Raw genomic sequence first — 18317 nt, forward strand, 5'->3', positions numbered from 1 at the left:
GTGATTCTTGCTCCCTCCACGTTAGAGTCCACGTTAACTAGGTTAACGTGGCTTTTATCGTAGCCAATATGGGCTTAGTCTAACATTAGTGACAAAGGTGAGTGTCACTAACGTTGGCATCATCTTCTTCTTCCATGTTAGAGCTCACGTTAACTAAGTTAACGTGGCTCTTAACGTGGCCAATTGCCCCTTTTGGAACGTTAGTGGCACTTACTTTTACCACTAACGTTGGAGTTCTACTTCTCTTCCACGTTAGCTTCCACGTTAACATAGTTAACGTGGCAATTAACGTGGGCTATGATGGCTCACGAAGGCGTTATTGGCAATCACTTTTCTCATTAACATTGCAAGCTAGCCTTCATTCCACTTTAGTGGTCACGTTAGCTAGACTAACGTGGCTGCTAACGTGGTTCTTCCTTGCTTCCTTTATCGTGAAATCAAGAAATAAAGTGCATCAAAGCTCTGATCCAAGTTATGAGACATGCATCATTCAATTTGTCCTTTAATTCATGCATAATTCTCATGAAATCATGTAAAATTCACAATGTTTGCTTGAATCAAGATGTAAGTGATTATTTACCCAAAACTTGCTTATTTCCTAAGAAAATGCATGAAACTACCTTAAAACCATAAAGAAAAGGTCAGTGAAACTGGCCAAAATGCCCTGACATCACAACACCAAACTTAAAGCTTGCTTGTCCCTAAGCAAGTACTGGAACAAGAGAATGATGAATGAAATAACAAGAGGAATGAATAATTATTGTGGAAGTCATGTTCTTGGTTTTATGGGGTTTCATGCATAGCAACTTAGGTTCATTCCTTTACTGGCTTTCAGACCTTTATCATGCCTTGGAATACTCACTTGATTGCACCCTTTGAGACTTTTATTTATTGATCCCTTTGTCTTTCCAAGGTTTATTTCTTCCTTAGGCTAAGTGTTCTGTGAGGGGACAACTCTTTAAGATAAGCTTTCAGCTAACACTCCCGAACCAGTTGGTTCAAGGTGCTAGGTGTTGAAACACCCCTAAGAACTTACTCCCTCAAGTCTCTCTCCCCCATACATGCACACCACAGGCACATGGTTTGTTATTTTATTTCCTTGAGGTCTTGGTGTCCAGCACCTCTTTGGGTTACTAGATGTTCTGTAACAAGGTTGCTCTTGATAGTGGATTTTCAGTTGACAATCCCGGGTTAGTTAAACCAAGTTACCAAGTGATGAAGCACTCCTAAGAACTTATTCATCCAAGCAGATCCTTGGTACAAGAGCACCACAGACACATCCCTCAAGTTTCAAGCCCTTGGTTCCTAGCCTTATTCTTTATTAACTTTTCTTTCTTTTTCAACCCTTATTGTTTTTTCCTTTTTTTTATTAGGATTTTATTATTTAGCTAGTCTCATGGGGTGTGTTTCAAGCATATGATTCAAGACAGATAGTTGCCTTCCCACCTTGTTGGTGAACCAACTTAGCTAAGTGATTACTACACCACAAATTTAAGGACCTACTCCACAACTTGAACATCACTCTGGTCTTTCATAACATCTCTTTTTATTGGACTTAAAAGGACAAGCATACAATAAGCAAGATGAGAATGAAAACAGGCAATTTGACTAGCAAGCATAGACCTAGGCAAAAGCAGACTTAAAGACAGAATTGAAAATTCCTAAGCTACTATGGAAGCATGTTCTATTTCATACATGATTTTCCTTATTTAAAAGACTTGAAAATGAAAGATGGAACAATGAGGGAACTCCACCACCTTTTACTCTTGGGGGTGCTCATGCTCCCCTTCCTGTTTGTCCTCCTTGTGTTTTTCTTGAGTGCTTGCACTCCCACTTCCCTTGCTTTTTCCAATCAACTTCTTCCAGAAGCCAGCATCTTCCATCTTCTTTTTCAATGTTTCCTTCTGCTGTTTCACCTTCGTTTCCTCTTGTTCTGTGAGATCTTTTTGGACCTCATCATACCTAGGGATTGCAGAGTGTAGATTATGCATATGACTAGACATATAGTTCAACTTGGCTTGAGTGTTTATGTTGAACTCCTCCCTATGTAGTTGCCGTCCTTCATTCAATACGCTGAACTCATTGAATGCTTTTGTCTGAGCTAGCTGTTGTTGATTGAGTTCTTGAAGGCGTTTGTCTTGATGCTCTTGCCTTTCAGTCACTTGATTGATGGCTTGAGTGAGCTGGGAGTAGTGTTCCATTTGCTGTTTCTGCCACTCCCCTTATTGATTCATCCAATTAGAAAGCAGTTCTTCTTGACGATCCATCCTTTGGGCTTGAATGTGCAGTTGTTGTTCTTGTCCCTCCATATAACTCCTCGCTAGCTCCTCAATGGCTTCGTGAATGTGATTCAAGTTGATGTTAGTTGGATCATAGTACTCTTCTTGCTGATATTCTTCCTGTTGAGGTTCTTCTTGGTGAGGTTCTTCTTGTGTTGTTCTTCTCCCTATTTGATGCCTTCTTTGTTGTTGGGCGGGTGTCACATACGTTATACGCTGGAGTGTAACCATCCTTCCAGGGTTTACCCAAGTTGGATTGCTGTCCTTGAAGACTATCTTGGCTTTCGTACACAGCCTAAGGATGGTGCTGGGGAACCAAAGTCTAGGACCTGGATCATTCTTCTCGGCTGATTCTTGAATCCCCTCAGCTATAATTTCGTTCACATTGATGCCTCCATCCTTTACTAAGAAGTGTACCATAGTAGCTCAAGTAACGTTGACCTCAGAATTGTTTGCAGCTGGGAGGATAGATCTTCTCACAAGTTTAAACCATCCCTTGGCTTCCGGGATGAGGTCTCCACTCCTGATGAACCGAGGTCTTCTATCTGAATACCTTTCCCAGTTAGATCCTATAACACACATATCATTCATAATTTCTTCAAGTTCATCATTGTCGGGGCCGTTATTTATTCTCATGTGGTAACTGGGCTCATCAAAATGTGGTGATTTCAGCTGAAGAACCCTTGTTATGGCATTGGGGTTGAAATCCACCTCTGTTCCTCTCACGTAACTTTTGAAGGTGGGGGCCTTGGTTTTGTCTTCTCTAACCACATTTGCATAGAATTCTTTGATGAGGTTTCTATTTATCTTTGCTTCTGGGTTCGTGAGCCTTTGCCAACCCCTTTGTTCGATCTTCTCTCGAATCTGTGGGCATTCATCTTCGTTGAACTGGAATGTTAACTCAAGCAATATCTTTTTGAGCTTTATCCATTCAAATTCACGTTCATGGAATGCAGTTTTGAATTTCCCTTCATCAAAAGGGCTGCTCTCAACCGGTTCCTTTCTCTTTTGCCTCTTGGAGCTTGATGATGCCATGAATGATTTTTGAAAAGTGAAGGTGTTGAGGTTAGTGATGAGTGGTGGAATTTGGTTGGGTTTGGATAGGGTGTAGCTTGGAGAATTGTACTTCGAGAGTGAGAAGTTTGAAGAAGTGGTTGCTGGAATGTGAAGGGAAGTACGGACTAGGAATCACTTATATAGGAAAATGATGAGTAAATAAAAGGTGTGGATTGATGGGGTGGTTGTGTGATGGACGGATGGGGTTTTGCATGGGATGAGCACAAGGATCATCAACTTTATGATGAGGTTGGTTCAGTTTCCAAGCTTGTTCTCCTTCCAATGTTGCATGGCAACAATTTCCAATGCAATCCCCCTGGACACACGTGTATAATCTTCTCTTTTTGTGGTGGCCGAACCCTTCAATTGCCCCATCAATTCTCCTTTAAAATAAAAGAAATGTGATTAAAAGAAAACTTGTGGAAAGTGGCGGCAAAATTTAAAAGACAAGAAAGAGTAACTACTTTTTAAAATTGTTGTTGTCAACTACTAAGTGCTATTCACAAATGCAAACCAACTGACTAATTAAATTTCCATGTATGCAACCTTGGTGACACCAAACTTAGTTTGTGGCAATATGGTGTAAGATGATTTGTTCAAGGTGCTAAGAGTGACATGCTATGAGCTACATTCATGTCCTCTTAGTGTACCTTGAACACCAAACTTCTTCTTCACTATATGTTGTATAAAAGGATTTATTCAAGGATATGTCAAAGTTGATTTGCGATCCATGAACCTTGCTTTATTAACTACTTTAAAAGCATGTAAAACATGGGTTGCCTCCCATGAAGCGCTTCTTTAGCGTCATTAGCTTGACGTTCTTCCTTTGTCAGGGTGGTTGGTAATGCTTCAAATCTTCCCCCCTTGCAGTAAACCTGTCTCCATTGGCTTCATCAATGATCTTTACATGTTCTAGGGAGAGAACTTTATTGATGGTGAAAACCTTAGGTAACTGAGATGGGATGGTGGGGAGATGAGGTGGGATCTCTAGGAAGTAAGCTGATATCACTTTATCCCCTGGAGAGAAATCTTCTGTAGGGATCCTTTTGTTCCTCCATCTCCTTGGTATCTTCTTCTTTGTTTCTCTTGTTGTTATCCTGCTCTTTGTGGTCTCTTTTCCTAGGGGGATTTTGTTGCTGGTCCTATATGATTCTGGTGGTTTTGGCTCCACTTGAGTTTCCTTTAGCTGTGACGGCTGCTGATTATTTTGTTCATCACCCAAAGAAATTCTTGAGAGTACAGCTTGTGCCTCAATGCTTGTTTCTCCAACCATTGCTCTGTCATGCTCTGTCCTTAGTTCCTTGCCTTCCTGACTTGCTTCTTGTGAGGATTTGAAGACATTGAAGGTGAGTTGTTCATCATGTACACTTAGTATTAGCTCTCCTCGCTCCACATCTATGAGCGCTCTGGCTGTAGCTAAGAATGGTCTTCCCAATATGATTGGGTGAAGATGACTTTCTTCCATTTCCAGTATGACAAAGTCTGTGGAAAGGAAGTAGTTCCCAACCTTCACCAGCACGTTTTCAACCACTCCTATTGCTTATTTTTGAGTTTTGTCCGCCAGCCTGATGACTACATCTGTGGGCATCAGCTCATTGATTTGCAGCCTCTTCATAAGGGATAAAGGCATTAAGTTGATGCTGGCTCCCAGATCACAGAGTCCTTTATCAAACATTGTTTCTCCTATAGAACAGAGGATGTGAAAACTCCCTGGGTCCTTCCTTTTTGTAGGCAGCTCTGGTTGAATGAGAGCACTACACTCCTTATTCATCACTATGGTTTGTCCTTCCTTGAGTGAGCTTTTTCTGGTCAGCAGCTCCTTCATGTACTTAATGTATGAGGGCATTTGTTGGAGGACCTTGATGAATGGTATGTTTATATGGAGAGATGAAAATATGTTAAGAAACCTTGAGTATATTCTCTTCTCTACACCACTGTTGAGTAATTGGGGAAATAGTGCATAGAGTCTCAGCAAGTACTTCTGTGTAATTGTGGTTTCTTGATGATTCTCTTCCTGCTTTTCTGCTGATGTATCTTCAGGTTGTTCTGATGGTTTGTTCGGCTCTTCCTCAGTCTCCTTATCATTTATAGTAACCATCTTACAATCTTCCCATATGACTTTCTTTGCTTCACTTCTCGGATTTTTCTCTGTGTCACTTGGGAAGCTATCAGTAGATTTGGGAATCTTCTCAGATAGGTATCCCACTTGAATTTCCAGCCTCTTGATGGTGTCTCCCTGATTCTTGATATTGGCTCGCACCTCCTCTTTGAACACCTTGTTATCTTGAATCTCCTTGCATATGCCTTCAAGTAGAATCTCAATCCTTGATAGTCTTTCTTTCGATGATGGATAGTTGAGATTGGAAGGATGAGAAGGGCCATTTTGACTTTGGTATGGATGTTGAGAAGTGTTGTTGGGTGGGTGTTGGTATGATCTCTGTGTGGAGTGTTGGTGAGTTGCATTGTTTTTGGGGTTGTGGCATCTTTGATCTTGGCCTTGGTCTTGTTGATTTCTCCACCCAAAGTTTGGGTGGTTCCTCCAACCAGGATTATACGTTTTGGAGTATGGGTCATGGTTCTGCCTAGGTGAATTCCCAATGTAGTTGGCTTGTTCCTGATCACCCTTTGCTTCTTCATTCACTCCTTCTTGGGTTGTTGCTGAAGTGGTGATTGCTGCTACTTGATTCCTCTCCATCTTCTTGGTGAGGTCAGCTAATTGCTTGGTAATAATCTTGTTTTGAGCTAGCAGTGCATCCACATTGTTCAGCTCCATCACTCCTCTAGTATTGCCTCTTTCAGAAGCATAGAAGTAGTCATTCTCTGCTACAGTCTCAATGATATCTATGGCTTCTTCAATGGTTTTCTTCTTGTTCAGAGATCCCCTGGATGAGTGGTCTACTGCCTTCTTTGATTCATACGAAAGGCCTTCATTGAAAATGTGCAACTGCACCCATTCATTGAACATATCTGGCGGGCATCTTCTTATCAAGTCTTTAAACCTCTCACATGCTTCATATAGAGTCTCACCATCCTACTGCCTGAATGTTTGTACCTCAGCTCTCAACCTTTGATCCGTTAAGGAGGATAGAATCTTGCCAAGAACTTGTTCACCACATCTTCCCAGGTTGCTAAACTCTCCTTTGGAAAGGATTCCAGCCATTTAAATGCTTTGTCCTTGAGTGAGAAGGGAAACAGAAGTAGTCTATAGGTGTCAGGATGAACACCATTAGACTTCACAGTATCGCATATCCTCAGGAAGGTGGTTAGATATTGATTAGGGTCTTCTTGGACACTTCCTCCGAATGAACAATTGTTTTGAACAAAGGTGATGAGCTGTGGCTTTAGTTTAAAGTTGTTTGCATGTATGGTTGGCCTTTGGATGCTACTTCCACAGTTTCCTAGGTTTGGGTTGATGTAAGAACCCAGAACTCTTCTCTCTTGTCCAGCCTGATGCGCTGGACCTTCTTTGCCATGGTTGTGAGTCTCTTCTTCATGTGGTTCTCCATATTCTCCTCCATGTCTAGTTCAAAGTACTCTTCCTCTTCCTCAGCACCAACTACTCTCTTTCCTCTTGCTTCCCTCCTTAATCTAAGGAAGGTCCTCTCAGGTTCAGAATCAAAGGAAGTTGAAGCCCCGCTTCTTCTACCTGTCATACAACCAACAAAGCAAAAGCAAGAGAGATAGATGCAGACAGTAATTTCTACAGAAATGCTGTTAGTGTGAGTGATGCAATATATCAAACAGTTAGTGGGTTAGTGACTGAATTGTAAACAACTAAGAAAATGGGTAGGGAAAAGGGAAGAAAATAGCTAAACAGAAAGTAAATTACTCAAATGAACTTAAATCAAGCAAAATAAAAACAAATGCTCAATCTAGTTATCCACCAATTTAATCATTGTTGATACAAAATCGATCCCCGGCAACGGCGCCATAAACTTGATGCATGGAAACTTTTCTCTCAACAAATTTCCTTCGGCAAGTATACCGAATTGTCGTAAAGTAAAAACTCACAGTTGAGCCAAGCAGAAAGTGAGTTGAGAATTGCAGGAAATTAAATGTCGGGAAAGTAAATAGCAGAAAATAAATGACGAGAAGTAAATTGCAGAATCTTAAATGGGGAAGGGAAGTTTAGCATGAAAGTAAATGGCAATAAGTAAAGAGAATGGGTAAGATCAGAAATGGGGAATTCATTGGTCTTAGGAGATGTTGCATTCTCCGGATGAAGTTCGTTTTCATCTCTTCCTCAATCAATGCATTCATTGATCTCCTTGGCAATCTTAAATGATTGAATTCCAATTCCTTGGTAATTCAATCTCTCAAATTAGATCAATAGCCAATTCCTTGGTCTAATTGCTCATGAGAAGAGATGAAGTGTGGTCACTGATTATACCACATGTATTTCCAAATCAAAGTATTGGGAGAATTATATATCACCATATCCGCCCAAACCCCAATTTGGTCCAACATGAGAAAATATTTCTAGCATGATCTCTTCATTCCTTTTCTAAGGTTCAGAAGAGATCCAAGTATGAATAGCTTCTTTTCCAAGATAACTGATGACAAGTCATCTTAGCCTAGTTTCACTAGCCTTTTTCTTTTCTTTTCAATTGATTTATGCACTTTCTTGAGCCATAAGCAAGCCAATTGGGTGGATTTTCATGCTTCCTTTGATTTAATCAACCATAGATGAATTAACACAATTTCATGAGGATTTATGCTATAATTGCCACATATTATGAAAGAATGACAAACTCATGATTTTGAGCATAGCTTTGATGTGTTTGGTTGATTAATGATAGGTGAAGAAAGCTTGGAGAAAGGTTTAAACAAGAAGGAATGGCTAGGAGCAAAAGAGAACAAAAAGTTTGAGCAAACGTTTGCCTCAAACTTAAGCTCAAACTTTCGGATAAGTGAAAACACATCAGGGAACAAAAAAGCTTGAGCAAAAGTTTGCATCAAACTTTAGCTCAAACTTTTGGGAGAAAAGCTTGAGCCAACGTTTGCCTCAAACTTTTTGGCAAACGTTGGCATCACAAATCAACACCCTGGAGAGCAAAAGTTTGCGCCAACGTTTGCCTCAAACTTTTTGGCAAACGTTGGCGCCATGAACAACACACCCTGGAGAGCAAAAGTTTGCGCCAATGTTTGCCTCAAACTTTTTGGCAAACGTTGGCGCCATGAGTGTGCAAGGGGGAGCCAACGTTTGAGCAAAAGTTTGACCCCAAACTTTGGCTCAAACGTTGGTAGCAGCAAGGATGGGGTGGCTGATATGAAAAGTTTGAGTAAAAGTTTGCCTCAAACTTTTACTCAAACTTTTACTCAAGCTTACATGATTCCAAACCCGGTTCACTTCGGTTCTTCTCCAAACTCCAAGAGCAATCAACCAAGGCCTCTATCAACCCAATTCCATCAAGAGCAAAGGCCCAATTGAAGGCTTGAAGACCATTTAAAGAAAGTGTATAAATAGCATAGGATTTAAGTTTTTCGAGAGCTTTCTTTTCGATTTTGATTTAGTAGTTTTGTAGAGAGCTCACTTTTACATTTTGGCATTGTTGTTTTAATTCAAGAGAATTTGGGGAGGAGAATTGATCTCTCTTCTTCCTTGTTCTTGCTTGAATACTCTTTACTTTTCTTGCTTCGGATCTTGGGTGGAGAATTGAAGAAATTCTATTTCAATCTCACCTTAGGATCTTGTTTAATTTTACTGCACAATTGAATTTCAATTTCTGATAATTGCTTCTTCTTCTACTTTCTCTGCAATTTACATTTCCTTTGCAATTGCTCTTGTTGGATCTAGGAAGGTATTGAGATCTAGACTTGGTTATCTAGTCTCTTGAGTCTTGAGATCTGGATTCCCATTTTTGATTCCCTGTTTAATGCTTTTCAAGCCCATTTACAATTCCGTTTTAGATCTGATTCAATTCAAGTTATCTTCAACTCTTCTGTGTGTTGAATTTTACTTTTCCTTGTTTAATTTCTGCAAATCCAATTCCCAATTCCCTTTACAATTCAAGCCATTTACATTTCTTGCACTTTAAGATTATGAAATTTACATTTCTTGTGTTCTAAGTTTCTGCCATTTAATTTCTTGCCCTCTAAGATTCAGCACTTTAAATTTCAGTTCTCTTTAATTTCATGCAAATTACCCATTCCCTTTACTTTCCATGCAATTTAAATTCTGCAAATCACAAATATCTCAACCAAATCTTGATTTGCTTGACTAAATCAACCACTAAGCTAAAATTGCTCAATCCTTCAATCCCTATGGGATCGACCTCACTCCCGTGAGTTATTATTACTTGCTGCGACCCGGTGCACTTGCCGGTGAGTTTTGTGTCGGATCATTTTCCGCACATCAAGTTTTTGGCGCCGTTGCCGGGGATTGATTAGATTGACAATGATTAAGTGAGGTGGTGATCTAGATCTAGCATTTTTATTTTCTGTTTCTCTAATTTTTGACTAACACACTAACTGTTTGAAGTTTTATCTCAACTGACTACACTCAATTTTCAAGAATACCACTGTGTGTTCCGTTTGTTGATTTATATGTCACAGGAAAGAAGAGAGGCCAGAGGGAAGGATATCATTGAAGAAGGAGTTTCTGAGAAAGAAGAACACCACAACATGAAGCCGCAACTCATTACACTAATCAAGAACAATTGTTCCTATGGTGGAAATCCATTGAAGGATCCTAAACAGCACCTATCCCTTTTTCTGAGGACTTGTGGTGCTGTCAATCTCGATAGTATAAATCATGATACCTATAAGCTCTTGTTATTTCCTTTCTCACTAAAGGATGAAGCGGCACAATGGCTTGAAACCTTTCCCCAAGAAAGTATCACTAGTTGGGATGATTTGGTTGCCAAGTTTCTAGCCAAATTCTCCTCATCCCAACAAAACATCAAGATGAAAGAGGGAATACATCCTTTCATACAAGGAGAGGAAGAACCATTGTTCAAAGCATGGGAAAGATACAAGAAAGCAAGTGACAAAGTGGGTTTCCAAGCGTTCTATGAAGGATTAACCCCAGAAACAAAAAGAGCGGTGGATTACTTCTCAGATGGCCTACTCAACGCAACAGCAACCATCCAAGGAACTGCAGAGTTCAAAGACAAAAGAGCCAATAACCAACACTCATTTGAGACACCACGGAATGCAATTTCAGAAAAGGAAGTAATGAATCTTGAAGGAGTGAGGGCAATCATGAATCAAAACAAACAGCTATACCAGCAAACTCAGCAACAATTAGAGTCAATAGCTAGACAAATTGATTTTCTACATTCTGCCACAGTGAATGCACAATTTCCACCATGGAAGCCACATTCTTATCTAAGAATGAGGGAATCTCAGCATCAGGAACAAAGAGACTTCAACTATAAGAACCCTAACTTCCCAAACCTGCAAAAACACCACCATACCAACAACAATCACTACATACTACCACACTACCCACCCCTCCAACCCCAGATACCTCACAACCAACAAATTTCACAACACTTTCATAAGATCACCAATTTGGAGATCTTAATTGAGAAAATGATGGAGCACCAAGAGGAGATAACACAGAACCAGGAAACCTCACTCAGAAGAATTGAGAGGCAAATGCAGCAACTGGCTAAGAACCTCACAGAAATGGGTGAGAAGAGGGCTGAAGGAAAAGAATCACTCATCCAGGATGAACATCACAAAGCAAAACCTCACTTAGGAGGAAACCAAAGGCAACAGAAGCCTCAACTTCCATAATCAGAGGATGAAGGATGTCAAGCTAATGACAATAAAAGAGCGCTTGTTGGGAGGCAACCCAACCTGAGGTAGTTTTCTTTTCATAGCTATTTTAATAAAAAGGTTAAGTAGTTTTATCTATATTGCAAGAAGCTAAGTTTGGTGTTGCACACCAAAACAATATAAGGAAGAATGAAGGATTCTAAGTTTGGTGTTCCACCAAAATCCCATCATAAAACACATTCTCACTTTCTGCATAATGCTAGCTTCAAGCATTTAGATAAACTGGTTAACTATGCTGCCGTTTCCTAAGTTTCCAGTTTTGTCACTTTTGAAAAAGAAAAAGAGTTTCACATCTGGTTAGTTTGATGAACAAGAACCATTGGCAAGGTACTAAGTTTGGTGTTCCCACACCAAAGTAAGTACAAAAGCCCACAAATAAATCATGCATGCTAACCATTTTTCAAGTGCTTGGGGAACAAGCAACTTTCAATATCATTGCAGAGTGTCATACAAGCTTTTGGAAGGATTAAGCATCATCACCCAAAGAAATGAAAGAGGAATGCTAAAACCAGCAATGAGGATGATGAGGAGGAGGACAGCAAGTAGATTCCAAAAGGTTGTATTGTTCAGTGATTATTTTATATTAGATACTGCTACGATTGAAAGTGATATAATACCCCTACTTGTCTGCATAGTATAGTTTTTCTGTAATTCAATAATTAAGATGCTTGATTATTCACAACACTACACTTTTCACACTTGTTTGCACTCAATACTTCAAAAATGCATCACATGAAAGTTCTTTGAAAAGAAGGATTGAGGAATTAAACAATTTTGAGGCAAGCAAAAGATTAGGAGAAGTGGCGGTTCTAGTTGTATGATAATGTATTGAGGTTGCATGCTTATGAAAACTTGCATGGGAGCTCATAGGCAGGACATGAAGTTCAAAGAAGTATTGTGGAGATTCTCAAAAATTTATTAATCCAAGAAGCAGCAAACAAAACAAAAAAAAATAAAGAAAATAAAAAAACAAAAAGAACATGGCCCAAGGCTCTGAGCATCAATTACTAGGCAGAAAAGAAAGAAGAAACAAAAACTCAAAGAGTTGTTATCCTAGTAAATGCTTGTGGTCGAATTGTGTCAAAGAAAGAGGCTTGAGCAAGTAAATCCTTAGGGGTGCTTTAACACCTAATACCTTGAAACCAACTGGTTTAGGAGTATTGATTGAAAGCTTATCTAAAGAGCCGCTTTGAGACATGACACTTAGAGTCAAGGCCAAAGCAAGGAAACCATAAGCTGCTTCAAGGTGATTACATATAAAGAGATCTCCATGATACCATTTGGATGAAAATCCTAAGACCTAAGACTCCCAAGATGTAGGGACTAGTAAGCACTGAGGCCCTTGCATGAGCACATGATTTAGAGTTCACCCCACTGTCACTTGATCACTTCACTCACAGGATAGTACATGTAATTTTTCAAATCCATTCTGATTGAAAGAACCTTTGAGCATAATTCCTTTCTTGCTTGGGGACAAGCAAGCTTTAAGTTTGGTGTTGTGATGACAAGTCATCTTAGCCTAGTTTCACTAGCCTTTTTCTTTTGTTTTCAATTGATTTATGCACTTTCTTGAGCCATAAGCAAGCCAATTGGGTGGATTTTCATGCTTCCTTTGATTTAATCAACCATAGATGAATTAACACAATTTCATGAGGATTTATGCTATAATTGCCACATATTATGAAAGAATGACAAACTCATGATTTTGAGCATAGCTTTGATGTGTTTGGTTGATTAATGATAGGTGAAGAAAGCTTGGAGAAAGGTTGAAACAAGAAGGAATAGCTAGGAGCAAAAGAGAACAAAAAGTTTGAGCAAAAGTTTGCCTCAAACTTTAGCTCAAACTTTCGGATAAGTGAAAACACATCAGGGAACAAAAAAGCTTGAGCAAAAGTTTGCCTCAAACTTTAGCTCAAACTTTTGGGAGAAAAGCTTGAGCCAACGTTTGCCTCAAACTTTTTGGCAAACGTTGGCATCACAAATCAACACCCTGGAAAGCAAAAGTTTGCGCCAACGTTTGCCTCAAACTTTTTGGCAAACGTTGGCGCCATGAACAACACACCCTGGAGAGCAAAAGTTTGCGCCAACGTTTGCCTCAAACTTTTTGGCAAACGTTGGCGCCATGAGTGTGCAAGGGGGAGCCAACGTTTGAGCAAAAGTTTGACCCCAAACTTTGGCTCAAACGTTGGTAGCAGCAAGGATGGGGTGGCTGATATGAAAAGTTTGAGTAAAAGTTTGCCTCAAACTTTTACTCAAACTTTTACTCAAGCTTACTTGATTCCAAACCCGGTTCACTTCGGTTTTTCTCCAAACTCCAAGAACAATCAACCAAGGCCTCTATGAACCCAATTCCATCAAGAGCAAAGGCCCAATTGAAGGCTTGAAGACCATTTGAAGAAAGTGTATAAATAGCATAGGATTTAAGTTTTTCGAGAGCTTTCTTTTCGGTTTTGATTTAGTAGTTTTGTAGAGAGCTCACTTTTACATTTTGGCATTGTTGTTTTAATTCAAGAGAATTTGGGGAGGAGAATTGATCTCTCTTCTTCCTTGTTCTTGCTTGAATACTCTTTACTTTTCTTGCTTCGGATCTTGGGTGGAGAATTGAAGAAATTCTATTTCAATCTCACCTTAGGATCTTGTTTAATTTTACTGCACAATTGAATTTCAATTTCTGATAATTGCTTCTTCTTCTACTTTCTCTGGAATTTACATTTCCTTTGCAATTGCTCTTGTTGGATCTAGGAAGGCATTGAGATCTAGACTTGGTTATTTAGTCTCTTGAGTCTTGAGATCTGGATTCCCATTTTCGATTCTTTGTTTAATGCTTTTCAAGCCCATTTACAATTCCGTTTTAGATCTGATTCAATTCAAGTTATCTTCTACTCTTCTGTGTGTTGAATTTTTCTTTTCCTTGTTTAATTTCTACAAATCCAATTCCCAATTCCCTTTACAATTCAAGCCATTTACATTTCTTGTACTTTAAGATTCTTAAATTTACATTTCTTGCGTTCTAAGTTTCTGCCATTTAATTTCTTGCCCTTTAAGATTCAGCACTTTAAATTTCAGTTCTCTTTAATTTCATGCAAATTACCCATTCCCTTTACTTTCCATGCAATTTAAATTCTGCAAATCACAAATCTCTCAACCAAATCTTGATTCGCTTGACTAAATCAACCACTAAGCTAAAATTGCTCAATCCTTCAATCCCTGTGGGATCGACCTCACTCCCGTGAGTTATTATTACTTGATGCGACCCGGTGCACTTGCCGGTGAGTTTTGTGTCGGATCGTTTTCCGCACATCAATAACTACTCAATTGGATGAAGATTGAAAGCTTTCTAGTAAAATCAAGAGAAAAAAAAGAAGAAGGATTATGAAAACTATTATTGATCCATCAAATTACAACAGAGTTCCCTAACCCAATGAAAGGGGTTTAGTTGTTCATAGCTCTGGGAATGGAAAGCAAAGATGGAGAGTACATTCTGAAAGTTAAACTAGAAGTGCAGAGAAAGTAAAATACAGAAAGTAATTCTAATAATGCCAAAAGCTCTTTTCTAGTTCAAAGCTACTCCTATATATACTACTCTTCTGATCTTCTAGTTGATTCTTCAAGTCTTGGATATGGGCCTTAGGATCCTGAGTTGAAGCAGTTATCTTCTTCAGTGGGCTCAGCTTTACTTGCAAAGAAAGTGTGAAGTAGGCAGGGACTTTAGCTTAGGGCGTTAGTAGTGTTAATGTTAAGTGAAAATGTGGGGTTGAGAACATTAGTGACAATCACCTTTTTCACTAACGTTTCTAACCCAAAGTGGTCCACGTTAACTTCAACGTTAGTGGCACTAACATGATCACTAACGTTGACCCTTGGCCCTTCGCAAACGTTATTGGGGTTTACCTTTTTCAATAACGTTAAGAGTACCCCTTTCTCCCTACGTTAGAGTTCACGTTAGAATAGTTAATGTAGCTTTTAACGTATGTTTGCCAAATCTTCGAGAGCGTTAGTGACACTTACCTTTGTCACTAACGCTTCAGAACGCCCTTACTTCCCACGTTAGAGTTCACGTTAACTAGGTTAACGTGACTTCTAACGTGGTATTGATAGCCATTTCCAACGTTAGTGACAAAGGTGAGTGTCACTAACGTTGGCTCATCATCCCTCTTCTCCACGTTAGCTTCCACGTTAATGTAATTAACGTGGCAATGAACGTGGCTCATAGTGGCTCAATCCAATGTTAGTGACAAAGGTGAGTGTCACTAACGTTGGTGATTCTTGCTCCCTCCACGTTAGAGTCCACGTTAACTAGGTTAACGTGGCTTTTAACGTAGCCAATATGGGCTTAGTCCAACGTTAGTGACAAAGGTGAGAGTCACTAACGTTGGCATCATCTTCTTCTTCCACGTTAGAGCTCACGTTAACTAAGTTAACGTGGCTCTTAACGTGGCCAATTGCCCCTTTTGGAACGTTAGTGGCACTTACTTTTACCACTAATGTTGGAGTTCTACTTCTCTTCCACGTTAGCTTCCACGTTAATATAGTTAACGTGGCAACTAACGTGGGCTATGATGGCTCACGAAGGCGTTATTGGCAATCACTTTTCTCATTAACGTTGCAAGCTAGCCTTCATTCCACATTAGTGGTCATGTTAGCTAGACTAACGTGGCTGCTAACATGGTTCTTCCTTGCTTCCTTTATCCTGAAATCAAGCATTAAAGTGCATCAAAGCTTTGATCCAAGTTATGAGACATGCATCATTCAATTTGTCCTTTAATTCATGCATAATTCTCATGAAATCATGTAAAATTCACAATGTTTGCTTGAATCAAGATGTAAGTGATTATTTACCCAAAACTTGCTTATTTCCTAAGAAAATGCATGAAACTACCTTAAAATTATAAAGAAAAGGTCAGTGAAACTGGCCAAAATGCCCTGGCATCAGTGCACTTGCTGGTTAGTTGTGTGGAGTTGTGACAAAGAGTTGAGATTACAATTGTGCGTACCATGATGTTGGCGCCATTGATGATCACAATTCCGTGCACCACTTCCGTTCCACCCAATTTCATAAAATAAAGAACGAAAATAATTCTTGAATTATATGAATCAATACATGAATTAAAATAGAAAAACAATAGAATCAATCCATACAATAGACAGAGCTCCTAACCTTAACAGTGGAGGTTTAGTTGCTCATGGTTCATAGTTGAAACTAGGATTCTCTTAAACTGTAAATTGGAATGAGGTGGAATTATCCCCAGAAGAGATGTTTCTTTTCTCTTTTATATCTAATTCAAATTAATTTAAAATCTATTTTCTAAATCTAAAATAATATCTTTTCCTATTTTTAAATAAAAATAAAGTTTAAATTAGAATTAATTAAAACAATCGACGCGACCCTTGTAAACATGGGGACACTAAACTTTATTAAGGACCACGCCTAACTTGGCAACAAGCCACGCCTTACTTGAGGGGTGCAGTAAGGAAGAGTGTGTTGCTCTCATGTGCTACGCCTAACTTGGGGGTTCATTGCGCCTTACTTGAGGAGTCACGCCTATGGTTGCGTGTTGTTGTTCTTATCTTGCCCCTAACTTGACAATTTGGGCGCCTAACTTGGAATGTGGCCTCTCTTTGTGCGTGCTTGTTAATGTCTTGCGCCTAACTTGAGAAATCTCAAGTTAGGCGCAGCCTTGGCAGAATTGATGGAGGAGAAGTATGAATTATTATATATCGTTAGAAAGCTCTGGAAGTTAGCTTTCCAACGCCGCTAGAATCACATCAATTGAACCTCTGTATCTCGAGATATTCAGGTTTGAGTGCAGAGAGGTCAGGGTTGACAGCATCATTCGCCTTCTTCTCTTTTTCTGTGAAAACTCCATCAAATCCAGTCGAATGCTACCTAAAATAAATAGAATTGTAAACGACTCAAAGTAGCATCCATAGTGGCTAAAAGATAATTAATTCTTGATTAAACTCAACAAATTAAATGCAAATTCACTATGAAAAGATAGGAAAGATCCTCACGCATCAGCGTACGCACAAAAAGAAAATCAGCATGTGTGCGTACGCACACAGCCGTGCATACGCACACACCTGTGCGTCCGCACACATCCCAGCACATGACTCACTTAATGGAAATCGCTGGGGGCGATTTCTGGGCCTCCAAAACCCAGTTTTTGGACCTTCTGAAGCTAATTCTTCCTATATTAAACAAGGCCTCACTCCATGTGAATGGGGGGAGCAATTAGGGTTAGATTTTAGTCATGTAGTTCATTTTCTAGAGAAAGAAGCTCCCTCTTCTCTATAGAACCTAGGGTTATTAGTTTAATTTCCTTGTAATTTTTGGTTTTGATTCTTTTTTTCATCTAGTTTCTTCTACATTTCTTTGTTCTATTATCTTAATTTCCTTATATTATCTTGTTAATTTCTCATTTTTATCACTTTTATGTTTAAGCACACTCTTGTTATTTTAATTTGTATTTAATGTAATTTATGTTTTCATGTCATTTATTGCTTTATTGAGTTGCTATCTTTACTTTCCTTGCTTGGTAGTTCTAGCATTTATTATTTCTTGTAATTTTACCATGCTTTATTTTCATGCCTCCCAAGTGTTTGATAAAATGCTTGGGTTGGTTTTAGCCTAGTTCATCCCACTCTTGGTTGGGAAATTGGGTGCTTGGGTAAACTATAGTGGTGGATGTCCATTCCACATTGTGTGAGGATTGTTAATTAATTTGGTTTTCCTTGACTCTAAGTGACCCAATAGTTTTGACTTAGGACTTTGGGATTGAGATGAATTATGTCCTTTTGACTTATCTTCGATTTAGGATTGACTAATTGGGATTAATTCACACACAATTACCATGTTTGTGGTCCACAACTAGGATAGGAATCCTTAATTACCCACTTCTTGCCAAAAGTCCTTTTTAGCTTTCAATTTACATTTTCATTTCCTTTACTTGCCTTCATTTAATTTCTTGCATGTTAAGTTACTTTCTTGCTATTTACATTTTCTTGCCTCCTTCAATCAATCCTCTTTGTTCTCCCATAACCAATGATTGAGCACTTCATTTGCAACTCCTAGGGAAGAATGAACCGAGGTTGAATTACTCTTGATCTCGGTTACTTTAAATTAAACATTTGATTATGAAAATTCGTTGTTGGTTTGAACTATTCTACCAACGAATTGATTCTTGTTTTGATCGATTC

The 18317-nt window shown here is 39.1% G+C and overlaps 1 non-coding gene across 1 annotated transcript; it reads left to right on the forward strand.

Annotated features, from left to right (window-relative positions):
* The first annotated feature begins 6295 nt into the window (after nt 1-6295).
* Nucleotides 6296-6402, forward strand: LOC148574304 (small nucleolar RNA R71). Its single transcript, XR_015905788.1, has one exon. It is a non-coding gene; the product is annotated as a small nucleolar RNA R71 (small nucleolar RNA).
* Nucleotides 6403-18317: the final 11915 nt, after the last annotated feature.

This window comes from Arachis ipaensis, chromosome B2 (assembly GCF_059453495.1).
Source record: "Arachis ipaensis isolate K30076 ecotype BB chromosome B2, ASM5945349v1, whole genome shotgun sequence".
NCBI lineage: Eukaryota > Viridiplantae > Streptophyta > Magnoliopsida > Fabales > Fabaceae > Arachis > Arachis ipaensis.